The following is a 27,028-nucleotide window of genomic DNA, read 5'->3' as shown; positions in this document are numbered from 1 at the left end:
ACAAGGAGCCCTCTCAGCAGCAGGCAGCACCCGCAGAAGTGCCATAAACAGGCACTACGAGGATGCATGAAATGGTGCTCACCCGAAGTCGCACAAAGGAGTCCCACGTCGCCGGAGGACAACTTAGGAGGTCGTGCAATGCAGGTTAGAGTGCCGTGGACCCAGGCTGGACTGTGCACAAAGGATTTCCGCCGGAAGTGCACGGAGGCAGGAGTAGCTGCAAAAGTTGCGGTTCCCAGCAATGCAGTCTGGCGTGGGGAGGCAAGGACTTACCTCCACCAAACTTGGACTGAAGAGTCACTGGACTGTGGGAGTCACTTGGACAGAGTTGCTGGATTCAAGGGACCTTGCTCGTCGTGCTGAGAGGAGACCCAAGGTACCAGTGATGCAGTTCTTTGGTGCCTGTGGTTGCAGGGGGACGATTCCGTCGACCCACGGGAGATTTCTTCAGAGCTTCTAGTGCAGAGAGGAGGCAGACTACCCCCACAGCATGCACCACCAGGAAAACAGTTGAGAAGGCGGCAGGATCAGCGTTACAGAGTTGCAGTAGTCGTCTTCGCTACTTTGTTGCAGTTTTGCAGGCTTCCAGCGCGGTCAGCAGTCGATTCCTTGGCAGAAGGTGAAGAGAGAGATGCAGAGGAACTCGGATGAGCTCTTGCATTCGTTATCTAAGGAATCCCAAGAGACAGAGACCCTAAATAGCCAGAAAAGAGGGTTTGGCTACCTAGGAGAGAGGATAGGCTAGGAACACCTGAAGGAGCCTATCAGAAGGAGTCTCTGACGTCACCTGATGGCACTGGCCACTCAGAGCAGTCCAGTGTGCCAGCAGCACCTCTGTTTCCAAGATGGCAGAGGTCTGGAGCACACTGGAGGAGCTCTGGGCACCTCCCAGGGGAGGTACAGGTCAGGGGAGTGGTCACTCCCCTTCCCTTTGTCCAGTTTCGTGCCAGAGCAGGGCTAAGGGGTCCCTCAACCGGTGTAGACTGGCTTATGCAGAAATGGGCACCATGTGTGCCCATGAAAGCATTTCCAGAGGCTGGGGGAGGCTACTCTTCCCCTGCCTTCATACCATTTTCCAAAGGGAGAGGGTGTAACACCCTCTCTCAGAGGAAGTCCTTTGTTCTGCCATCCTGGGCCAGGCCTGGCTGGACCCCAGGAGGGCAGAAGCCTGTCTGAGGGGTTGGCAGCAGCAGCAGCTGCAGTGAAACCCCGGGAAAGGCGGTTTGGCAGTACCAGGGTCTGTGCTACAGACCACTGGGATCATGGGATTGTGCCAACTATGCCAGGATGGTATAGAGGGGGCAATTCCATGATCATAGACATGTTACATGGCCATATTCGGAGTTACCATTGTGAAGCTACATATAGGTAGTGACCTATATGTGGTGCACGCGTGTAATGGTGTCCCCGCACTCACAAAGTCCGGGGAATTGGCCCTGAACAATGTGGGGGCACCTTGGCTAGTGCCAGGGTGCCCACACACTAAGTAACTTAGCACCCAACCTTTACCAGGTAAAGGTTAGACATATAGGTGACTTGTAAGTTACTTAAGTGCAGTGTAAAATGGCTGTGAAATAACGTGGACGTTATTTCACTCAGGCTGCAGTGGCAGGCCTGTGTAAGAATTGTCAGAGCTCCCTATGGGTGGCAAAAGAAATGCTGCAGCCCATAGGGATCTCCTGGAACCCCAATACCCTGGGTACCTCAGTACCATATACTAGGGAATTATAAGGGTGTTCCAGTAAGCCAATGTAAATTGGTAAAATTGGTCACTAGCCTGTTAGTGACAATTTGAAAGAAATGAGAGAGCATAACCACTGAGGTTCTGATTAGCAGAGCCTCAGTGAGACAGTTAGTTATAACACAGGTAACACATTCAGGCACACTTATGAGCACTGGGGCCCTGGCTGGCAGGGTCCCAGTGACACATACAACTAAAACAACATATATACAGTGATAAATGGGGGTAACATGCCAGGCAAGATGGTACTTTCCTTCACAACCCCCCCCCCCCCCAAACGAAGGACAATAAGACTAGCCATGACATGATGAGACTTCATTGTCTAAGTGGAAATATCTGGAGAGTCCATCTGCATTGGAGTGGCTACTCCCAGGTCCATGTTCCACTGTATAGTGAGGTATGGCCTCAACTTCTTCAGTGCCCAGACCACAGCAAAGGCCTCCCTCTCAATGGCAGACCAACGCTTTTCTCTAGGGGTCAACCTTCTACTAAGAAAAGCAACAGGTTGATCCTGGCCCTCAGAATTAAGTTGTGATAGGACTGCCCCTACTCCTAATTCAGATGTATCAGTTTGGACATACAATTTTTTAGAGTAACAAGGGCTTTTCAGGACAGGTGCAGAGCACATGGCCTGCTTCAGCTCCTCAAAAGCTTTCTGACAGTTTGCTGTCCATAAAACCTTTTAAGGCATTTTCTTGGATGTGAGGTCATTAAGAGGGGCTGCAATGGAGCCATAGTTCTTAATGAACCTCCTGTAATACCCAGTGAGGCCTAGGAAGGCTCTCACCTGAGTCTGAGTAGTAGGGGGAATCCAATCTATAATAGTTTGGATTTTCCCCTGAAGTTGTGCAATCTGTTCCCCACCAACAAGGTGTCCCAGATAAACCACCTTCCCCTGCCCCATCTGGCACTTTGAAGCCTTGATAGTGAGGCCTGCCTTTTGCAGGGCCTCTAAAACTTTCCATAGGTGGACCAGGTGATCATCCCAACTGGAGCTAAAGACAGCTATATCGTCCAGATATGCTGCACTAAAAGTTTCCAGCCCTTGCAGGACTGTGTTCACCAACCTCTGAAAAGTGGCAGGTGCATTGTTCAATCCAAAAGGCATTACTGTGAATTGGTAATGGCCTCCAATGGTTGAAAATGCAGTTTTAGGTTTAGCATCTTCTGATAATTTGATCTGCCAATACCCTGCAGTCAAATCAAAAGTGCTTAGATACTTGGCAGATGCCAGTGTATCTATGAGCTCATCTGCCCTGGGTATAGGGTGAGCATCAGTTTTGGTTACCTGGTTGAGACCTCTGTAGTCAACACAAAACCGCATTTCTTTCTTTCCATCCTTGGAATGAGGTTTTGGTACAAGTACCACAGGAGAAGCCCATGGACTTTCAGAGTGCTCAACCACTCCCAGTTCTAACATTTTCTGCACCTCTTGCTTTATGCAGTCCCTGACATGGTCAGGCTGCCTATAGATTTTACTTTTGAAAGGCAAGCTGTCTCCAGTATCTATAGTGTGCTCACACCAAGAAGTGGTACCTGGCACAGTAGGGAAGAGTTCAGAAAACTGACCCAGGAGATTTATGCAATGGTCTTTCTGCTCAGCAGTAAGACAATCAGCCAAAACTACACCTTCCACAAGAGCATCTTGTTCTGTGGAAGAGAAGAGATCAGGTAGAGGATCACTGTCTTCTTCCTGTCCCTCATCAGTTGCCATGAGCAGGGTGAGATCAGCCCTGTCATAGTAGGGTTTCAGGCGATTGACATGGAGCACCCTAAGGGGACTCCTGGCAGTGCCTAAGTCAACTAAGTAGGTGACTTCACCCTTTTTCTCAACAATTGTGTGGGGTCCACTCCATTTATCTTGGAGTGCTCTTGGGGCCACAGGCTCCAAGACCCACACTTTCTGCCCTTGTTGGTACTGAACCAAAACAGCCTTCTGGTCATGCCATTGCTTCTGGAGCTCTTGGCTGGCCTGAAGGTTTTTACTGGCCTTTTTCATGTACTCAGCCATCCTTGATCTGAGGCCAAGAACATAATCCACAATATCTTGCTTTGGAGCTTTTAAAGGTTGTTCCCAACCCTCCTTGACAAGTGTTAGTGGACCCCTAACAGGGTGTCCGAAGAGGAGTTCAAAGGGGCTGAAGCCCACTCCTTTTTGGGGTACCTCCCTGTAGGCAAAAAGGAGGCATGGTAAAAGGATATCCCATCTCCTGCGGAGTTTTTCAGGGAGTCCCATAATCATGCCTTTGAGAGTTTTGTTAAATCTCTCCACCAGTCCATTTGTTTGTGGATGATAGGGTGTAGTGAACTTGTAAGTCACACCACACTCCTTCCAAATGGCCATTAAGTAAGCAGACATGAAATTGCTTCCTCTGTCTGATACTACTTCCTTTGGGAAGCCCACCCTAGAAAATATTCCCAGGAGGGCCTTTGCCACTGCAGGTGCTGTAGTGGTCCTTAATGGAATTGCTTCAGGATATCTTGTGGCATGGTCCACTACCACCAAGATAAACCTATTGCCTGAAGCAGTAGGAGGGTCAAGGGGGCCAACTATGTCAACCCCTACCCTTTCAAAGGGAACCCCAACCACAGGCAGTGGAATAAGGGGTGCCTTTGGAGTGCCACCTGTCTTGCCACTGGCTTGACATGTTTCACAGGACTTACAAAACTCTTTTGTATCCTCAGACATTCTAGGCTAATGAAACAAGGGAACAAGCCTGTCCCAAGTTTTCATTTGTCCCAGATGTCCAGCTAGGGGAATGTCGTGGGCTAGAGTTAGGAGGAACTTTCTGTACTCCTGAGGAATCACTAACCTCCTGGCAGTTCCAGGTTTAGGATCCCTTGCTTCAGTGTACAAGAGGCTGTCCTCCCAGTAAACTCTGTGAGAGTCACTGACATCCCCATTAGCTTGTTTGACAGCTTGCTGTCTTAGACCCTCTAGTGTGGGACAGGTTTGCTGTGCCACACTCAGCTCCTCCCTGGCAGGCCCCCCTTCACCCAAAAGCTCAGCAGTGTCTGCTTCCAGCTCCTCTGGTGTAGGTTCTGCTCAGGGTAGAAATTCTTCTTCCTCAGAAGTAGAATCCACTGTAGAGGGAGGGATAGTAGGAAGTGCTTTACTTCTACTAGCCCTAGCTTTAGGGAGCACTTGTTCCATTGTTCCAGGATCCAAGTCACCCTGTCCTTTTTGCTTTTTGGCCTGAGCCCTGGTTAAAGCAAAAATATGCCCTGAGATGCCCAGCATTGCTGCATGGGCCTCCAACTCCACATCTGACCAAGCTGATGTCTCCAAATCATTTCGTAGTAGACAGTCTACAGGCAAATCTGTGGCTACCACAACTTTCTTTGGACTAGTAACCTCCCCCCCCCCAGTTGAGATTTACAACAGCCATGGGGTGGCTAAGTGTGTTGTTGTGAGCATCGCTTACTTGGTACTGGTGACCAAGTAGGTGTTGTTCAGGGTGGACCAGTTTCTCTATCACCATTGTGACACTGGCACCTGTGTCCCTGTAGGCCTGAACCTCAACACCATTTATTAGGGGTAGCTGCTTGTACTTATCCATATTAAGGGGACAAGCAACTAAGGTGGCTAAATCAATAGCCCCCTCATAGACTAACACAGCCTCTGTGGTCTCCCTAACAAGACCATCCCCAACTAAGTTACAAAAAGTGAGCCCAGCTACTCCCTTGGATTGGCTATTAGTAGGTTTGCTCCCACCACCACTGCTATTAGTAGGGACACTAGGTGTAGCAGTAGGGGTTATAGTGGTAGGAGGCTTGGTGCTTTTCTTTGGACAACTGGGATCTGTTGTCCAATGGCCTTCTATTTTACATAAATAGCACCATGGTTTCTTTTCTTTGTTTTGATTAGAAGAGGATTTGGGCCCACCACCCCCACCAGAGTGTTTTTGTGGGCCTGATGAAGACTCATTTTTTAGATTTGTCCCCACCCTTGTCAGAAGACTTACCATCCTTCTTCTTGTTGCCATCTTTGTCACCCCCTGTATGAACTTTTCTGTTCACCCTTGTTCTGACCCATTTGTCTGCCTTCTTTCCCAATTCTTGGGGAGAGGTCAGATCAGAGTCCACCAGGTACTGGTGCAACAAATCAGACACACAATTATTAAGAATATGCTCTCTCAGGATCAAGTTATACAGGCTGTCATAATCAGTAACTTTACTGCCATGTAACCACCCCTCCAAGGCCTTCACTGAATGGTCAATGAAATCAACCCAGTCTTGTGAAGACTCCTTTTTGGTCTCTCTGAACTTTATCCTGTATTGTTCAGTGGTTAAGCCATAACCATCCAGGAGTGCATTCTTAAGAACTGTAAAATTATTGGCATCACTTTCTTTCACAGTAAGGAGCCTATCCCTACCCTTTCCACTAAATGATAGCCATAGGATAGCAGCCCACTGCCTTTGAGGGACATCCTGTACTACACAGGCCCTCTCAAGTGCAGCAAACCACTTGTTAATGTCATCCCCCTCCTTAGAAGTGGGAACTATCTTGTGCAGATTCCTGGAATCATGCTCTTTTGCAGGATGACAATGGGGAATACTGCTGCTGCCACCATGGGTTTCAAAACCCAACTTCTGTCTTTCCTTCTCTAGTTCTAAGGACTGTCTATCCAAATCCAGCTGTTGCTTCTAAAGCTTCAGTCTGGTTTGTTCCACTCTCAACTTATTGAGTTCCCTTTCTAACATTCTGTCATCAGGGTTGGTGGGAGGGACATGTCTTGAAACAGAGGTATGATGAGAATTGACAGAAGGAGACCTGTCCCTTACAGAAGGCACCCTAACAGCTTGGTTAACAGAAACATCACTTCTACTGTGGTGAGAATGAATGCTCTTGCTATGATGTGAGACAACACTATCTGTATGGTGTGACTCAACCTCAGTACCAACTATGCTAGGCTGTCTAGTATTGGGCAGGCTAGGAAGTTTCTTTCCTGAATCTTTTCCTAGGGGAGTCCCTGGATCAGATTGGAAACCATTAGCTACTTTTTCAACAGATGGGGCCCTTTTGGCCTTATCTTGTTCTCTAAGCATGTTAAGCTATAATTCCAAAGAAGGATTCTTCCCTACACTCAAACCGCTTTCTACACAGAGACTCCTTGCTCCTTTCCAGCTAAGGTGGTCATATGCAAGTTTGGACAGATCAACATTTTGGCCTGTGCCAGACATTTTTTAGAAAGGGAGTTTAAGTGATAGAAAAAGAGAAAAAAGTTTTCAGAACTTTTAGAAAGACAGAAAAAAAAACTTTTTAAACTTTTAAGAACTTTTTAGAAAGTTTAGAGGTACTTTTCAGCACTTTAGAAAAGAGGTGAGAAAAGAAATGCAAAACCTTTTGGTTAGGTGTACATACACTGAACTTGTTTTGTATATTTTTCTCTTATGAAAAGTACAATTACAAAAGTGGTAAGTAGTCTCAAAGCACTTATCCCACCGCTGCACAACCAATGTAGGAGGCTGGACTGGCTTGTAGTGAGTACCAAGGGGTACTTGCACCTTGCACCAGGCCCAGTTATCCCTTATTAGTGTATAGGGTGTCTAGCAGCATAGGCTGATAGATAATGGTAGCTTAGCAGAGCAGCTTAGGCTGAACTAGGAGACGAGTGAAGCTCCTACAGTACCACTAGTGTCATATGCACAATATCATAAGAAAACACAATACACAGATATACTAAAAATAAAGGTACTTTATTTTTATGACAATATGCCAAAAGTATCTCAGTGAGTACCCTCAGTATGAGGATAGCAAATATACACAAGATATATGTACACAATACCAAAATATGCAGTAATAGTATTAGAAAACAGTGCAAACAATGTATAGTTACAATAGGATGCAATGTAGACACATAGGGATAGGGGCCACACAAACCATATACTCCAAAAGTGGAATGCGAACCACGAATGGACCCCAAACCTATGTGACCTTGTAGAGGGTCGCTGGGACTATTAGAAAATAGTAAGGGTTAGAAAAATAGCCCACCCCAAGACCCTGAAAAGTGAGTGCAAAGTGCACTAAAGTTCCCCAAAGGACATAGAAGTCGTGATAGGGGAATTCTGCAGGAAAGACACAAATCAGCAATGCAACAACGATGGATTTCCAGTTGAGGGTACCTGTGGAACAAGGGGACCAAGTCCAAAAGTCACAAGCAAGTCGGAGATGGGCAGATGCCCAGGAAATGCCAGCTGTGGGTGCAAAGAAGCTGCTACTGGACAGTAGAAGCTGGAGATTCTGCAGGAACGACAAGGGCTAGGAACTTCCCCTTTGGAAGACGGATCCCCCACGCCGTGGAGAGTCGTGCAGAAGTATTTTCCTGAAGAAAGACCGCCAACAAGCCTTGCTAGCTGCAAATCATGCGGTTAGGGTTTTTGGGTGCTGCTGTGGCCCAGGAGGGACCAGGATGTCGCCAATTGCGTCTGGGGACAGAGGGGGCGTCGAGCAAGACAAGGAGCCCTCTCAGCAGCAGGCAGCACCCGCAGAAGTGCCAGAAACAGGCACTATGAGGATGCGTGAAACAGTGCTCACCCGAAGTCGCACAAAGGAGTCGCCGGAGGACAACTTAGGAGGTCGTGCAATGCAGGTTAGAGTGCCGTGGACCCAGGCTGGACTGTGCACAAAGGATTTCCGCCGGAAGTGCACGGAGGCCGGAGTAGCTGCAAAAGTCACGGTTCCCAGCAATGCAGTCTGGCGTGGGGAGACAAGGACTTACCTCCACCAAACTTGGACTGAAGAGTCACTGGACTGTGGGAGTCACTTGGACAGAGTTGCTGGATTCAAGGGACCTTGCTCGTCGTGCTGAGAGGAGACCCAAGGTACCGGTGATGCAGTTCTTTGGTGCCTGCGGGTGCAGGGGGACGATTCCGTCGACCCACAGGAGATTTCTTCAGAGCTTCTAGTGCAGAGAGGAGGCAGACTACCCCCACAGCATGCACCACCAGGAAAACAGTCGAGAAGGCGGCAGGATCAGCGTTACAGAGTTGCAGTAGTCGTCTTTGCTACTTTGTTGCAGTTTTGCAGGCTTCCAGCGCGGTCAGCAGTCGATTCCTTGGCAGAAGGTGAAGAGAGAGATGCAGAGGAACTCGGATGAGCTCTTGCATTCGTTATTTAAGGAATCCCAAGAGACAGAGACCCTAAATAGCCAGAAAAGAGGGTTTGGCTACCTAGGAGAGAGGATAGGCTAGCAACACCTGAAGGAGCCTATCAGAAGGAGTCTCTGACGTCACCTGATGGCACTGGCCACTCAGAGCAGTCCAGTGTGCCAGCAGCACCTCTGTTTCCAAGATGGCAGAGGTCTGGAGCACACTGGAGGAGCTCTGGGCACCTCCCAGGGGAGGTACAGGTCAGGGGAGTGGTCACTCCCCTTCCCTTTGTCCAGTTTCACGCCAGAGCAAGGCTAAGGGGTCCCTGAACCAGTGTAGACTGGCTTATGCAGAAATGGGCACCATGTGTGCCCATGAAAGCATTTCCAGAGGCTGGGGGAGGCTACTCCTCCCCTGCCTCCACACCCTCTCTCAGAGGAAGTCCTTTGTTCTGCCATCCTGGGCCAGGCCTGGCTGGACCCCAGGAGGGCAGAAGCCTGTCTGAGGGGTTGGCAGCAGCTGCAGTGAAACCCCGGGAAAGGCAGTTTGGCAGTACCAGGGTCTGTGCTACAGACCACTGGGATCATGGGATTGTGTCAACTATGCCAGGATGGTATAGAGGGGGCAATTCCATGATCATAGACATGTTACATGGCCATATTCGGAGTTACCATTGTGAAGCTACATATAGGTAGTGACCTATATGTAGTGCACGCGTATAATGGTGTCCCCGCACTCACAAAGTCCGGGGAATTGGCCCTGAACAATGTGGGGGCACCTTGGCTAGTGCCAGGGTGCCCACACACTAAGTAACTTAGCACCCAACCTTTACCAGGTAAAGGTTAGACATATAGGTGACTTGTAAGTTACTTAAGTGCAGTGTAAAATGGCTGTGAAATAACGTGGACGTTATTTCACTCAGGTTGCAGTGGCAGGCCTGTGTAAGAATTGTCAGAGCTCCCTATGGGTGGCAAAAGAAATGCTGCAGCCCATAGGGATCTCCTGGAACCCCAATACCCTGGGTACCTCAGTACCATATACTAGGGAATTATAAGGGTGTTCCAGTAAGCCAATGTTAATTGGTAAAATTGGTCACTAGCCTGTTAGTGACAATTTGAAAGAAATGAGAGAGCATAACCACTGAGGTTCTGATTAGCAGAGCCTCAGTGAGACAGTTAGTTATAACACAGGTAACACATTCAGGCACACTTATGAGCACTGGGGCCCTGGCTGGCAGGGTCCCAGTGACACATACAACTAAAACAACATATATACAGTGAAAAATGGGGGTAACATGCCAGGCAAGATGGTACTTTCCTACAGATACCCACAGGAGAGACCCTAAATAGCCCTCAGAGGAGGATTGGCTACAGAGAAAGGTAAGCACCTATCAGGAGGGGTCTCTGACGTCACCTGCTGGCACTGGCCACTCAGAGGTCTCCATTGTGCCCTCACACCTCTGCATTCAAGATGGCAGAGGTCTGGGACACACTGGAGGGGCTCTGGGTACCTCCCCTTGGGAGGTGCTGGTCAGGGGAGTGGTCACTCCCGTTTCCTTTGTCCAGTTTCGCGCCAGAGCAGGGCTGGGGGGATCACTGAACCGGTGTAGACTGGCTTATGCAAGGAGGGCACCATCTGTGCCCTTCAAAGCATTTCCAGAGGCCAGGAGAGGCTACTCCTCCCAGGCCCTTCACACCTATTTCCAAACGGAGAGGGTGTAAAACTCTCTCTCAGAGGAAATCCTTTCTTCTGCCTTCCTGGGACTGGGCTGCCCAGGCCCCAGGGGTGCAGAAACCTGTCTGAGGGTTGGCAGCAGCGGTAGCTGCAGAGAAAACCCCGGAGAGTTAGTTTGGCAGTACCCAGGCTCTCTGCTGGAGCCCTGGGGATGCATGGAATTGTCCCCCCAATACCAGGATGGTATTGGGGTGACAATTCCATGATCCTAGACATGTTACATGGCCATGTTCGGAGTTACCATGGTGACACTACATATAGGTATTGACCTATATGTAGTGCGTGCGTGTAATGGTGTCCCCGCACTCACAAAGTCTGGGGAATTTGCTCTGAACAATGTGGGGTCACCCTGGCTAGTGCCAGGGTGCCCTCACACTAAGTAACTTACCACCTAACCTTCACTAAGTGAGGGTTAGACATATAGGTGACTTATATGTTTCTTAAGTGCAGTGTAAAATGGCTGTGAAATAAAGTGGACATTATTTCACTCAGGCTGCAGTGGCAGTCCTGTGTAAGAATTGTCTGAGCTCCCTATGGGTGCCAATAAGAATTGGTAAAATTAGTCACTAGCCTGCCGTGACAATTTTAAAAGCAGAGGGAGCATAAACACTGAGGTTCTGGTTGGCAGAGCCTCAGTGATGCAGTTAGGCACCACACAGGGAACACATACAGGGCACAAACTTATGAGCACTGGGGTCCTGGCTAGAGGATCCCAGTGACACATATCAAACATACTGACAACATAGGGTTTTCACTATGAGCACTGGGCCCTGGCTAGCAGGATCCCAGTGAGACAGTAAAAACACCCTGACATATACTCACAAACAGGCCAAAAGTGGGGGTAACAAGGCTAGAAAGAGGCTACCTTCCTACAGGTCACCCCCAGATCTGTGCCTTTCCCCCCACTTTTTGCTGAATTTGTTATTGTTGGCTTTAGGATTCGGAGCGCTTTACCACTGATGATCAGTACTAAAGCACAGGTGCTCTGTACTCTAAACATGCTGAAATGTATTTATCCCCAATTGGCATATTTATTTTAGATGTAAGTTTCTGGTAAAGTGCACTATATGTGCCCATGACCTGTAAATTAAATGCTACTAGTGAGCCTACTGCACTCATTGTGCCACCTAATACAGTAGCCCTTTAAACATGTCTCGGGCGTGCCACTGCAGAGCCTGTCTGCAGTTGTAAATTGACATTTTAACCTGGGAAGTTCAACCACTTGCTGGGCCCAAAACCTCTTTTTTATTACATGTAAGTCACCCCTCTGGTAGGCCCTAGGTAGTCCAAAGTGCAGGGTGCAGTATATTTAAAATGTTGGCCATGTACCTTTAGGTTTAACATGACCTGGTAGTGAAAAACTACAAAATTTGTTTCTCCCTATTGCAAGGCCTATGGCCACCATAGGTTAACATTGGGATTACCTTGATATAGTTCTTAAGTGTAAATTCCAATTGTAAAAAGATACAAATTAGGAGTTTAGTGCCTCTTAACTCACAATTTAAAATCACAACTTATGGTGAAGTCAGATTTTAAATTGTAAGTCTGAAAATGCCACTTTTAGAAAGTTGACATTTTCTTACTTTAACCATTCTGTGACTCTGCCTGTTTTTGAACACACATCTGGGGTGGGTGACAGCTGGGCTTTGTGCATTCCCTCTAGACCAGTGGTCTCCAAACTTCTTAATGCCACGCCCACCCAAGTTGAAAAATAAAAATCTATGGGCCCCCCCTCAGAATTTTTCACAAATATTTTATGAAGATGGCAATGTTCAAATATGTCGAGACCTATTTAACCATTGCAGTTAGGTACTGTTACCTTTTTAAAAATGCAATAACATGCTTTTGTTTAAAACAAAGGTCTGTTATCTGTATAATGCTTCTTTTGGCCAGAGTTTGGCACCCCCCATGGGACCACTTGAGGCCCCCCTAGGGGGGCCCGCCCCCCAGTTTAAAGACCTCTGCTATAGACAATCATACAATGGGAGCTGACGTGTGTCACTTACATTATGATGGCCCATCACCAGGCTTATGGGTCTTTCTGAGCTAGATGGGCGGGAGGTGCTGACACCTGAATGGGGCTGTACCTGTTCCCACACACAGAGCTGCATAACCCTGTGGAATGTCTGGACCCAGGGAATGAAGGGCAGGGACCTTGAGCACTCTGACAGTCTATTTTTGAAGTTTCTCCCACTTCAAAGGCTCAACTGGGTGTAAGTACTGGACCCCATCATAAAGTACACTGCTAGATCTGAGGACATTCTGCCAGGAAAAAGGACTTCTGTGCTGCCAGGAGGGACTGTCACTCTGCTAAACTGCTTTTCTGTGCTGGACTTCTGCCTCTTTCCTGGGAGTCAGAAGGACAAGACATTTCTCTCTACATTCTCTAACAAACTTAAGTGACTCTAATGACTTGTCAGCTTGACTCTATTCCACAGCTCTTGTTTTATACAGAAAAATAGTACTCATTTTTCTAAACTGATGTAGACACCTTTTGTGCTATTTTCACTGTGTTACTATAATTTAAGTGTTGCCTCTTAAGTTAAGCATGGCTGTTCTGTGCCAAGCTACCAGAGGGTGAGAATAGGATAATTTAGTAATGAGCAAAACAGACCACAGCACACAGTGTAAACAGCAGTATGATGTAGGTAATAGGATCCGCAGTGCATGAGTTCTGTTAAACAGAAGAAGAAGGAGGCACGTAGGTATTCCCATGTTCTTACAAGAAAGTCTCTTTATTTGAAAGCACAGTTAGATTCACTGAGAGAGAACATTCATCCAAACACAGTCAACACATGTTTCATCACGCAGGTGACTTTTTCAAGGCTGCAGAAAAACATATATATATACTGATACTTTATTTTGTTCTTAACTGAACAGCATAAAGATAGAATCGACAGATAGGAAATCAGAAAAAAGTCTAGGTCCCCAAATAAGGAACCTAAGGTGAATAAAGAGCTCCATGTGAAGAACAGCTAAGTACAGAAAACGTGGACATGGCAAATCAAAAAGGGAGAACCTGGCCTGGCAGTTTGGGCTGGACTGTTCCCATGAGGAACAGGGTCAAGACTGATTTGCATATGGCTGGGTTCAAACTGGGGTGGCATGGTGAGCAAAATAATGGATGGATTAAACCCAGATCTGTGACTGGGGGTGAATGTTTGATTGGTTCTGCATTCCGTCCATCCACTTACGCTATCCCACAGCGTTTGTGTTTTGCTTTGCTTTTGCTGCCCTAAGTGTGCCGGGTATGCCCAGACGTGGGTCCCGGGCTCACTGTGCCACTGGATTCAAGCTAGCCTGGCTGATGAGGGGTGAAACCCCGAAACCGGTCCCAGGATGCTTGTTTCCGGTCCAGGGAGAACCTGGCCTGGCAGTTCGGGCTGGACTGTTCCCATGAGGAACAGGGTCAAGACTGATTTGCATATGGCTGGGTTCAAACTGGGGTGGCATGGTGAACAAAATAATGGATGGATTAAACCCAGATCTGTGACTGGGGGTGAATGTTTGATTGGTTCTGCATTCTGTCCATCCACTTACGCTATCCCACAGCGTTTGTGTTTTGCTTTGCTTTTGCCGCCCTAAGTGTGCCGGGTATGCCCAGACGTGGGTCCCGGGCTTACTGTGCCACTGGATTCAAGCTAGCCTGGCTGATGAGGGGTGAAACCCCGAAACCGGTCCCAGGATGCTTGTTTCCGGTCCAGGGAGAACCTGGCCTGGCAGTTCGGGCTGGACTGTTCCCATGAGGAACAGGGTCAAGACTGATTTGCATATGGCTGGGTTCAAACTGGGGTGGCATGGTGAGCAAAATAATGGATGGATTAAACCCAGATCTGTGACTGGGGGTGAATGTTTGATTGGTTCTGCATTCCGTCCATCCACTTACGCTATCCCACAGCGTTTGTGTTTTGCTTTGCTTTTGCCGCCCTAAGTGTGCCGGGTATGCCCAGACGTGGTTCCCGGGCTCACTGTGCCACTGGATTCAAGCTAGCCTGGCTGATGAGGGGTGAAACCCCGAAACCGGTCCCAGGATGCTTGTTTCCGGTCCAGGGAGAAGCTGGCCTGGCAGTTCGGGCTGGACTGTTCCCATGAGGAACAGGGTCAAGACTGATTTGCATATGGCTGGGTTCAAACTGGGGTGGCATGGTGAGCAAAATAATGGATGGATTAAACCCAGATCTGTGACTGGGGGTGAATGTTTGATTGGTTCTGCATTCCGTCCATCCACTTACGCTATCCCACAGCGTTTGTGTTTTGCTTTGCTTTTGCCGCCCTAAGTGTGCCGGGTATGCCCAGACGTGGGTCCCGGGCTCACTGTGCCACTGGATTCAAGCTAGCCTGGCTGATGAGGGGTGAAACCCCGAAACCGGTCCCAGGGTGCTTGTTTCCGGTCCAGGGAGAACCTGGCCTGGCAGTTCGGGCTGGACTGTTCCCATGAGGAACAGGGTCAAGACTGATTTGCATATGGCTGGGTTCAAACTGGGGTGGCATGGTGAGCAAAATAATGGATGGATTAAACCCAGATCTGTGACTGGGGGTGAATGTTTGATTGGTTCTGCATTCCGTCCATCCACTTACGCTATCCCACAGCGTTTGTGTTTTGCTTTGCTTTTGCCGCCCTAAGTGTGCCGGGTATGCCCAGACGTGGGTCCCGGGCTCACTGTGCCACTGGATTCAAGCTAGCCTGGCTGATGAGGGGTGAAACCCCGAAACCGGTCCCAGGATGCTTGTTTCCGGTCCAGGGAGAACCTGGCCTGGCAGTTCGGGCTGGACTGTTCCCATGAGGAACAGGGTCAAGACTGATTTGCATATGGCTGGGTTCAAACTGGGGTGGCATGGTGAGCAAAATAATGGATGGATTAAACCCAGATCTGTGACTGGGGGTGAATGTTTGATTGGTTCTGCATTCCGTCCATCCACTTACGCTATCCCACAGCGTTTGTGTTTTGCTTTGCTTTTGCCGCCCTAAGTGTGCCGGGTATGCCCTGACGTGGGTCCCGGGCTCACTGTGCCACTGGATTCAAGCTAGCCTGGCTGATGAGGTGTGAAACCCCGAAACCGGTCCCAGGATGCTTGTTTCCTGTCCAGGGAGAACCTGGCCTGGCAGTTCGGGCTGGACTGTTCCCATGAGGAACAGGGTCAAGACTGATTTGCATATGGCTGGGTTCAAACTGGGGTGGCATGGTGAGCAAAATAATGGATGGATTAAACCCAGATCTGTGACTGGGGGTGAATGTTTGATTGGTTCTGCATTCCGTCCATCCACTTACGCTATCCCACAGCGTTTGTGTTTTGCTTTGCTTTTGCTGCCCTAAGTGTGCCGGGTATGCCCAGACGTGGGTCCCGGGCTCACTGTGCCACTGGATTCAAGCTAGCCTGGCTGATGAGGTGTGAAACCCTGAAACCGGTCCCAGGATGCTTGTTTCCGGTCCAGGGAGAACCTGGCCTGGCAGTTCGGGCTGGACTGTTCCCATGAGAAACAGGGTCAAGACTGATTTGAATATGGCTGGGTTCAAACTGGGGTGGCATGGTGAGCAAAATAATGGATGGATTAAACCCAGATCTGTGACTGGGGGTGAATGTTTGATTGGTTCTGCATTCCGTCCATCCACTTACGCTATCCCACAGTGTTTGTGTTTTGCTTTCCAAGTGTTCGTACTTAAGGAAAAAGAAAGACTACCCAATAGTCCGAACCAATCCACTGATTAAAAATTGCTGAAATAATTGTGTATTAACGCCGAACAAACACCATGCGTAGGTTAGTCTATACCTTGAATACACATAAACTAAAATAAAATAAATGTGAGTAAACAAGGAAATAAGTGAAGTAATGTATGTATTCAGAAAGGAACAGAAAATGTTGTCTTGTAACCATACCTAAAGGACAATGTAATTGTACAAGATCATTAAGTCCATCCAACTTAAAGTGTATTTTTCATATCTGAAACTGGAAGGAGAAAATAAATAAGAGCAGTGCCAAACATTACTGCAGGTTAGGGAAAGGGGCAACTAGTACTAAGCAGTACCCAGAAAATACGTATTACATGAATAGGTAATGATTACTAAACTACCTGTAATCGGGCTGTTGGGTATAACTGTACTGCAGTAGGAAAAAGTCATACCGGATGAGGAGTAACCGTAAGTAGGGGACTCTGATAAGTCTGAGGTCGTAATTCTAAAAGTAGATACAGAGCCATTAATCCACGAGATATGGTAGAAGCCCTAAATTCCCAAAGAATCTGCTGGTATGTTTCATAAATGATTTGATAACCCAAATAGGAAAATTGCCATGAGACACAAAATGCCCTAAATGGCCGAGTGCTGTAAAGCTAATTGTGTTTGTACGAGTCGACAGAGCAGTAAGCGCGGAGACACGCTGTTACAGAAAGCCCTACCGAAATACATTCTAAAAAACTAAGAATAATGTTAGTAAAACACTCACCAAACGCAGTCGAGTGTTAACGGCCACAAATAATCACACGGAAATCAAAAGCATTAGTGCTGCGTGGTTTGGGTTTAATGATCTAAAGCAGAAGAAGTCGTCCTGATAAGCAGATTGACCGTGTGTGGCCGAGTGCCAGAATAGTAAGTGTTGGTTACTAAAGTACAAAACAACAGTGAGCGCGGAGATGCGCTGTTGCAAGAAACCCATCACCGTAGTCCTCTATAGACAACTAAGAATAACACTGAGTCGCAGAGGCGCACTGTTACAAGAAACCCCTGACCGTAGTCCTCTATAAACAACTAAGATTAACGCCGAGTCAGTGACTCACCGTAAACGGCAAAGTGCCGTAGACCCGAGTTGTTCCAAAGCAGTTTGAAGAATTGGAGAAGCGTTGTATGCGCTATTTTAGGTCCATGTACTTAACAAGGAAAGTGAAGAAAGACTAAAGTACTAAGGAACCGGGAGACATAGAAAGCGCAGTATTCGAACAAGGTGCAGGTGCCCAAGTGGCGGCCATATTGTAATGGGAAAAAAGAAGAAAAGAAACAAAAAATGGTGGGGAGACACAAAAGGAAACACAACACAAAAAATTATAACTACAATAGTGAGTGTGTATGATAGTTAAGAAGAAGCTGTAAAAAACAGGGAACACCATTGTGCAAAAACTATATAGAGGAAAAGATCGCTGCAGTAGATGAAAGCCCTCAAAATAGAGAGGGACATCTATAGTGCATGAATTTAAGAGAAAAGGTTCAATTAAGATCAAGATCAAAAGTTTACAAGTAGAGCGCCCGTAGGCTACGAATTATACATTAAGAAACATGTATATAAAAAGTAATGGTGCAAATGGGTAGGAATCTTATCGAAAAACCAGGTAATACAAGTATAAATGAGCAAACATAAAAATTGCTCCATTATAGAAATGTGGCCAATGTCCCATAATGCCACCCATACATATTGACACCAGACATCTAGAGAAATGTAATCAAACTATGTGCAAGTAAAACGCCCCTAGGCTAGAAATATACATAATGATACATGTATATAGACAGTGACAGTAACAAATGGCAAGCAATATTATTGGAAAACTAGGCAACCTAATTACAAATGAGCATAACTACTAATGCTCCACCATAGAAGTGTGGCCAATGTCCCATGCTGCCACACATAAATATTGATTCCGACATCCAGAGAAAATATAAAAGTATAAAAAACAAAAACCAGTTTGTAAGTAACAAACACTGTAGAAGCGATACAGAAATACAGAGTTGGTTTAAACACAAGATGGATAATATGAGGAAATTATTATGACAAAATGGCTACACCTGCTGCTTAGGCTGAGGCCTGTTGCCTCAGACCCTCAAGATTGGGGCACTCCTTCTGCGCTTTTCAGAACTCATCCCTGTTTGACCCACTCTCCCCTTGCCAGCCAGCAAGCTCAGGCAGGTTATCCAGGTCGGCAATATCCTCTCCAGTTGGCTCAGGGGTCTCCTCCTCTGGGACCCCGTCAACCACTGCGGAAATATCTGGGGCTGGTTTCCCGCACCACTTGCCCTTCCTCAGTGCATCTGTCTGGGCCATTGTTTAAGGCTACAGATGCTCTTGACTCCTTTCCCTGGCAGCCATGGACCATGTGGTCATGCAGACCCATTTAAGCAAACCTAACATCTCTAGGTGGGATATGAGCTCTACCTCCTTCCAGGCAGTGTGCTCAAGATCATTGCCTAACAGACAATCTTCAGGCATGGCAGGACTCACAACTACTTTTAGACTACCAGAGACCCACCCACTCAAAGGGAGCCAGAGCTACTGGTAGGTGGCTCTCACGATTGTCAGCGACTATGACCTGGTGGAATGTATTAGGGATGACTTGCTCTGCTGACCCTAGCTGACCCCTGACAGTAGTCATACTGGCTCCTGTGTCACGCAGAGCATCCACCCTTTGCCCATCAATGGTGACCCACTGCCTATACTTGGAAGTATTGGCAGGCATGTGGGCTTTTGGCACCATTTCCTTATCTCCCAGGGACAGTAGTGATACCTCTATCTGTTCCCCCAAGCTAACTGGGACCATCTCCCCCCCGAGCGCTACACTAGCCAAACTAGGTGTCTGCCCTCCAGTGGAGGGCTGTGCCCTCCTGGGACACTGGGAGTCACCCTTAGAGTGTCCAAACTTGAAGCACTGTAAGCATTTGGGGAAGAACTTCCCTTTCTTTTTGTCAAAGAACCCTGGCATCCTCTCAGGCTGGGACTGGGTACCACCACCCCCCCCTGTGAATTGTTTTGGGGGCCTTTTGAGAACTCCTTGTTTTTAAGTTTTTCTCCCCCCTCTTTCTTCTGTTGGTAACCCTGACCACCTTTGTGGGAGTCCCCCCCAGGTACCGTTTTGGACACTCTGATGCTAACCCTAGAGGTCCGCTTCCTCAGCAAGCTTTCTAGGATCAGTCAGCTTACTGTCAACCAGGTGCCGGCGCAACTCTGTAAAGCAAACACTGAACATATGCTCTTTCAGGATCAAATTATATAACCCCAAATAGTTGTCTACTTTACTGCCCCAAACCCATCCATTCAGTGCCTTACTGGAGAAATCAAAAAAGTCTACCCAGTTCTGTGTGGAGAGTTTGGTGCTGTCCCTGAACCTCTGGCAGTACTTGTCAGCCCAAACGTGGCAAGCAAAGCAGTTTTCATGGGTATGTATCTGTTTTGATCCTTAGGATCCAATGCAAGGAGTGTATAAGCAGCCAACCACTTGTCAATGTCATCTCCCACCACATGAGTTGGCACTACATTTTTGGGTATACGAGCCTTCCTTTCCCCAGCAGGTCCTGCATGTATGCTGCCACCATCACTGCTGGACTCAGACTGCCTCACCTTGATATCCAGCTCTTTGAGACTCAGTTCATGAGCCAGAAGAATCTTCTTCTCAGGCAAGGCCCTTTCAGCCTCAGATTGTTTGGCTTCTCTCTCTGGTTTCCTTTCCTCTGCTTCCATGTTTAACTTTGCCATTTATAGTTGAAATTCTCTCTCCTCCCTCCTTTCCTCTGCAGTCAGGCCATGGTTAGAGACACTGCTCTCTGGTTTACTAGGGGGCACAATTCCAGGGGTAACATCCCCCAATACTGCAAGAAATCCTCTGAGGGGCCATCCTCTTGCTCCTCCTCCTCAACATCTGCCTCTGAATGGGTTTCTACCCAGGCCCTCAATGCCTTTTGGTACTCCTCCTTCTTGAAAGCACCCTGGGTGGGTACTCCAAACCCCTTGGAGAATCCCTTCAGCTGTTTGACAGTGTATGTCTCCAGCTTGGCTAGGTCAAAATCTTAATCTCCTGCTTGAGACCCAGCCAGAGATATGTTGAAAGAGGATTTAGTTAAAACTGTCAGGCAGAAAACAAAATTGCTGAAAAAGATAAAAAATCAAGTTGACCTTCAACTGTGGGTAGGTAGTGTACACTTAGCTATTGTATTTCACTGCACAAATACAAGTCCTAGCCCACTGCTGCCACCAATGTTAGAAAGGGGGCCTTTGGTTGGCAGTCAGGTTACCCCCTGTGCAAGCAAGGACCCCCACTCTAGTCAGGGCATGGCACACACAATCCAAATTATCCTGTGCCTACCCTCTGGAAGCTTGGCACTGACCAGTCAGGCTTAACTAATAAGGCAATGTGCAAAGTATTTGTGCAATAAATCATGCAATGACACAGTATAACAGCACAAAAATACACCACACAGTGTTTAGAAAAATATGTAATATTCATCTAGTTAAATGCAGGTCAAAATTATTAAGATTTGAGTACACTTTGAGTTATCACTGTAGGAAATTATAAAAGAAGTATTTAGGCCCGTATTTATACTTTTTTTGCGCCGCATTTGCGTCGTTTTTTGACGCAAAAACGGCGCAAACTTGCAAAATGCCATTGTATTTTGTAGGTTTGCGCCGTTTTGCGTCAAAAAGCGGCGCAAATGCGGCGCTAAAATAAGTATAAATACGGGCCTTAGTCTTTAAAAAACAACCAATGTCTCTTGCAAGCACAAACTACTTGGTTTGCGTTCAAATTCTCCGCAAGGGGCCGCAGAGGAAGAGATGCGTGGAAAACGATGAGGTGGAGCCGGGCTGCGTCGTTCCGGTTCGGTGTGTGGTGATTTTCTCACCACGATTCAGGCTGTGCGTCATTTCTTGCAGGCTGTGCATCGATTTTCACCGCAGGAGGAGTTCTTTTGCAGGGATGAAGTCTTTTTGGTCCTGAGACTTCAAGGAACAGGAGGCAAGCTCTATCCTAGCCCTTGGAGAGCACTTCTCAGGAGATCCAGAGGGCAGCAAGGAGGCAGGGCAACAGTAGAGCATCAGTCCTTTGCAGAAAAGCAATCAGGTGAGTCATATGGGCAGCCAGGCAGTTCCGCTTGGCAGGTTGCAGGTTCTGGTTCAGGGTTTCTTCTCCAGTGGTATCTTGTCATGAAGTGTCTGAGTTGGTAGGGTCAGGGATTCTGCTTAAATATCCAAATGTGCCTTTGAAGAGGGGGAGACTTCAAAAGTGGTTTAAAAGTGCACAAGGTCCCCTTTCAGTTCCATCCTGTGGATGTGGTAGTCCATTGTGTGAGGGAAGGCTACTGTCCTTTGACATGTAAGTGTCAGGCCCTCCACCCTCCCAGCCCAGGAAGACCCATTCAGTATGCAGATGTGTGCATGTGTGACTGAGTATCCTGTGTTTGGGGTTTGTCTGGGTGGAATGCACAAGGAAGCTGTCAACTAACCCAGCCAGACGTGGATTGTAAGGCACAGAAGGTTTTAAGTGCAGAGAAATGCTCACTTTCTAAAAGTGGCAGTTTTAAAATAGTAATATTAAATCCAACTTTATAGTAACATTAAATCCAACTGTACCAGTCAGCAGGACTTTGTATTACCATTCTGGCCATACTAACTCTGACCTTGTTACTCCTTTCAGATTAGAATGTACCACTGAAACAGTATATGAGGGTAGCCCTAAGGTTAGCTTATGAAAGGATCAGGCCTCACAGCAGCGTAAAAACGAATTTAGGAGTTTTACATTACCAGGACATATAAACTGCACAGGTACATGTCCTGCCTTCTATCTACAGAGCACCCTGCCCTAGCGGTTACCTAGGGCCTCCCTTAGGGGTGACTTATATGTAGAAAAAGTGGGAATTTAAGGCTTGGCAAGTACGTTTAATTGCCAAGTCGGAGTGGCCGTGAAACTGCACACACTATCCTTGCAATGGCCGGCCTGAGGCATGGTTAAGAGGCTACTTCTGTGGGTGGCACAATCAGTGCTGCAAGCCCACTAGTAGCATTTAATCTACAGGCCCTAAGCACATGTAGTGCACTTTACTGGGGTCTTACAAGTAGATTAAATAAGCAAATTGGGTATGAACCAATGTCACCATGTTTTAAGGGAGAGAGAGCATATGCATTAGCACTGGTTAGCAGTGGTAAAGGGCACAGAGTCCTAAAACCAGCAAAAACAATGTCCAAAAAGTGGAGGGAAGCAGGCAAAAAGTTAGGGGTGACCACCCTAAGGCTATCAGGTCTAACAGTCACTACTCAGCAACCCCTGGATTTTGGTAGGGCAAATGGTTCTGCTCCTATACAGGTAGAGGTTTTCAGAAAGAATTTGTATATTCTTGGGTATTATAAAGGCCCAGCTGTGGGACTGTATTCATACAGTTACAACTCTTTCTGTGTTCATCTCACAATGGTCTAGCCATGATCTCTGCCTTCCAGTGTCAGCAGAATGGTTGGGTATATTTGGGAGTGCCCTGACAGGGAGACTCAAAACAAAGGCACAAAAGAGACAGGTTATTCTCCATTTAATCACCACTTACCCTGGTATAACACTTCCGGGAAAGAATGAAGCAGAAAGGGGTGTACCCATTTCAACGAGCCTCCTTAGTCATCATCAATGTGTCACGTGAAGGGAGAAAAGGATTTTCGGACATTTCACAATGTTTTGCTTCTTTTTTTGGCGATGCCCCGTGTCCCTCCCATACCTATGCTGCTCTTCTCCCCCCTGTCCACTGGCATTTCACCAACTCCTTACTGCAGCACTGTCTAGTTAGTAGTTGCAGTGTAGGCAGCAGAATGTCATTTGGAAAAATAAATACGACACAAAGTGCACATACATAAGCGAAGGACCTCATTGCAAAAGACTGATAGACCAACTTAAAAGCTTGGAAGTGTCTCTCCAAGATGAGAGGAAAAAGGCCTTTCCTGTCGCTATAATCTGTTGCTACCACCACTGTTAGTTTTCTGAGTCCGATTCAGCTGATTGTACACATGCTCAGGAAAGCAGTGTGTAGATGGCATACCCCTCGCGTCGCATTTTGTGCCACTAAAATCCCCCACTGCTCATGCATGATTGTAATGCCAGGGAACTTTTTCATCGCAACCACTTGTGTACTCTAAAGGGAGAACTGTGGTGGTTCTGATTTAGATTAAGTATATGTTGACTTAATTGTTAGAGTTTAAAGCATGGGTGAAGCCCAAGCTGTCTATGTCAGTGATCACCCTTTGGGTTTATGTGCTAGACGGGCCATCAACCCAGATGATCATGTTATCAGGTGTAATATGAGCAACTCAACCTTGACATGAAATATTGGGCGACGTTAGGGAGGCTTTAATAAATGAGTTTAAATATTTGGAGAAATGAATGAGAACGCTATATTGCTGGAGGAAGAGGTAAGTGGGAATGAGAGCCTGAACCCAATAGCTATAAGATGGAGATGGACCCAATATAGAACCCTGTCACACCACATCTGCACCATGTTTCTACACTATTTCTGAGGATAATGGAAATTGCACAAGGAAAGTTTGTGGAAAACAAGTTTTGATTGTGCCAAAACAAAGAGAGATTTGTTGAAGAGAAAATTGTGGCGGTCATGAACATTTGTAGGTTAAAAAAAACGTACATAACAAATCACATTAATTCTAATAAAAAGGTCCCAAAACATAAAATGCAGAAATGAACTTCTAATTTGTGATGGAGTGTGACTCACACTAAAGCATGTAAAAAACTATGATGCCTGCTGTGCAATAACACAGTTATTTCATTCTTTCTATCCCACTGTGCGGAAAATGCCATTTCATCCTCAGATGCAGGGTTTGGGTTGTACAGACTCAGAGATTCCATACCAAGCAAGTGGAAAACGATCATTGGTGAGCTGCAGGGGGACACTACTAACGAGGTCTAAATGTGGACAGTCATCTTTGAACTGGTGGTATCAAATCTCAGTTTCAGAGTTCAAACGCTATATAAAATAATCTTTGACCTGCTAGCCCTTAGTGAATCTGACATACAAAATATATCATGTTAGATGAAAAAAGAGAACAATAAAAGTAAAACAAATCACACATATCATGGGGTACAAGGTTGTGTACCAGAATATCAACCCAAAATTACCAGAAGAAAAATTATATTGTGTGAAAACATTGGGTCTTCAAAAATATCAAGAGATAGAATTTTGAGGGTAGCTACATTGTTTTATTTTTGTAAAAAAAGAATGATGATTAAGATATAACATTCTGAAATACTGTTGAATATAACATCATTCATATGTTAAATTACTTTTATTTACATTTCTATTTATCTCTAAATATTGGGTTGATGGGACGTGGGTGGTGAGTGTTTTTATTGTTTAATTTTCGAATGTGTAATTTATTAAAAATTATACGATTAATCAGGTACTTTACTTCTTTTTATTTAGGTTTTCGTTCAAAATTAATACAATCATTATTTGTTTTAAATGGGTTATCAGAATTATTGAAGGATTGAATGGGAAGATTTTCATAATAGTTTAATTGGTCAGTTTATTAATACTAATTAAATAATTATAAAATATTTGAAATAATTATTTAATGTGTTTATAAACAAAAATAATACCGAGGTTCATCTAATTTGCAAGAGCTTTGGAAGTGTTTTAAGTGGAGGTTGCACAGCACTGAAACTTCAGACTATCTGCCTTTGGTATCTTTGGCGTGTCTTAAAAAGTTTTTAGAATTAATATATTCAAATGATTGCTTCAGGGCAATAGCAGACCTTGTCTACCTTTTTTTCAAGTAATGATTTGCAAAGTAAAGTTATATTCCACTGCTAAAGTAACACTGATATTATGAGTGCTCTAGAAGAAAAAAAGTCATTGAAGTTTATCAGAAGTCTAAGACTATTTCGCAGTCATTTAAATGGAGTCTTGAGTAGGGCAGCAAGTCAATTACCCCCTAAGCCACGCATCCACAAACCATCTGTTGTGCTCAATAACGGCTCGAATGTGTATATTACAGCTATTGGTGGTAAACCTCCAGTCACTGACTGCGGCAGTCACTGCCTGGCAGCTAAACGAGGGCACGTTAGACGTAAATGATCACAGGTCTCTGATGAGGCTGCATCCATTATCCACAGGGCAGGCAGAGAAGTGTTACAGTCAGATGATAGAAGGAATTTAAGCGCGCTGCCCCATTGATGCAAGAGCAAGCGGGCTTTTTTAATGTTGCCCGTGCCTGCATTTTTTACTCTACAGCTGTGTGAAGATTTGGACTCTGCGCGAAATCTAATAACACCCACAAACACTTTTCACCTCATATAATTAAAAACCCAGGATTCTCTGCAATTTAGAAAAGCAAATTGTTAGATATCTCAAGAAGCTGCTTTTCCCTCTAATGGCATTCGCTCGGATGATTTATGTTGTACATTATTTGATATCAAAGTACAATGAAACAGGCATTACCGAGGGGAATTTCGGTAATGTCTGGGAAGGGATCTGTATACGCAGTCCGGCAATGAATGTTGTATTTAAAATGCAGAACCCAGAGACATTTTTGTGTTTTTGATTTCATATGCCACAGCTTCCCCTGATCTATGATATTACTAGCACAGCTAAGATAGTGCTTTTTACGAGTGTTGCAATCATAACAGAAGGGGGAAATAAAATATAAAGTTTGATTTTATGCAGGAATTGTTATCGGAGGACAGATAAAATAAAACAGCAAAATCAGACAAAAAAGCAATTTGATGTTGTACACACTGGTATGAAGTGAAAATTTGATGACTTTTATATTCTATAGTTTAACCTCTGAATTAATTAATAATAACACAAAAACATAAAACCTACGCAGACATATAGACCATTAAATTTGCCTCTGTTATACAGAGATGATTGCTGCCTTCAGTGAGAGTCGTCATCATTCTGCGTTGATGCATATGCCAATCAATCACACTTTTGCGTGTAAAATGATTTTGTACGGCGGTAGAGCCGGTTTGAAAAGAAGAATATTTTTTGCAGTGCTTAAATTGCAAATAAAAACGTGCCGGTGCCCAAAGTTCTCCTTTGAAACACGAGGATACTGCAATTAAATGTGCGAGCACAGATTATTGAGGCAGCGTAATCCTGAAGCCATCTCGGGCCTCTTTAATCCATTAGCAGGCACTCCCGGCCACTTTAGCACACTTTTGCAGCTTTCTGCTTTCTCCCTTGGTGACTCTTTTTCGTTTTTCTCTTCCTCCGTCTTTCCCACGTGTGTCTTATGATCGCAGAAAATGTTTGAGGCAGAAAAATAAGTGCTGGCCCTCAAAAATAAGTGTTGGTGCCCTGCATTGGAAACCACCGGCTCAAATTAAGCACTGATTTTTTAGTTATCATCATCTGATTTGTTTTATTTATTTTGAGAAATTTAAACTGTGCTATTTATGAAGCCTGAGGTTTTCAGAAGAGAAGTGTAGAATGGCAAAAATCCGAAGAAGCTTTCCTCACTGACCCCCTATAATTTCCTTGGGATAGTTGTTGTGAGGCAGCTCTTTTAAGCAGAATGTGACATACAAAACCACCCATATGCCAGAGCTGTGACCCTGAAACAGAGGAGTGGTTCCTTTGTTCAGAGGGGTGGTTCACATAGTAATATTGGCATGCATCAAAACATGCTGGCTGCTGTGCATGATATGCCTCCCTAGGGGTTCTACCTTAGCCCATGGCACTAGCACTGAGTGGGTGCAGGAGTGACCAAAGCACAGCCAA

General features: G+C 46.0%; 1 long non-coding RNA gene across 1 annotated transcript in view; it reads right to left on the bottom strand.

The window, feature by feature from the left end:
• LOC138297266 (uncharacterized) overlaps nucleotides 1–17,474 on the bottom strand; it is a 54,344-nt gene extending 36,870 nt beyond the window's left edge. The window contains exon 1 of the long non-coding RNA XR_011203985.1: nucleotides 17,341–17,474. This is a non-coding gene — a long non-coding RNA (uncharacterized lncRNA). The remainder of the gene's footprint in view (nucleotides 1–17,340) is intronic.
• Between the last annotated feature and the right edge of the window lie 9,554 nt (nucleotides 17,475–27,028).

Source organism: Pleurodeles waltl, chromosome 5 (genome assembly GCF_031143425.1).
Source record: "Pleurodeles waltl isolate 20211129_DDA chromosome 5, aPleWal1.hap1.20221129, whole genome shotgun sequence".
NCBI lineage: Eukaryota > Metazoa > Chordata > Amphibia > Caudata > Salamandridae > Pleurodeles > Pleurodeles waltl.
The sequence above is the reverse complement of the archived record's forward strand: the minus strand, read 5'-3'. Positions and strand labels throughout refer to the sequence as shown.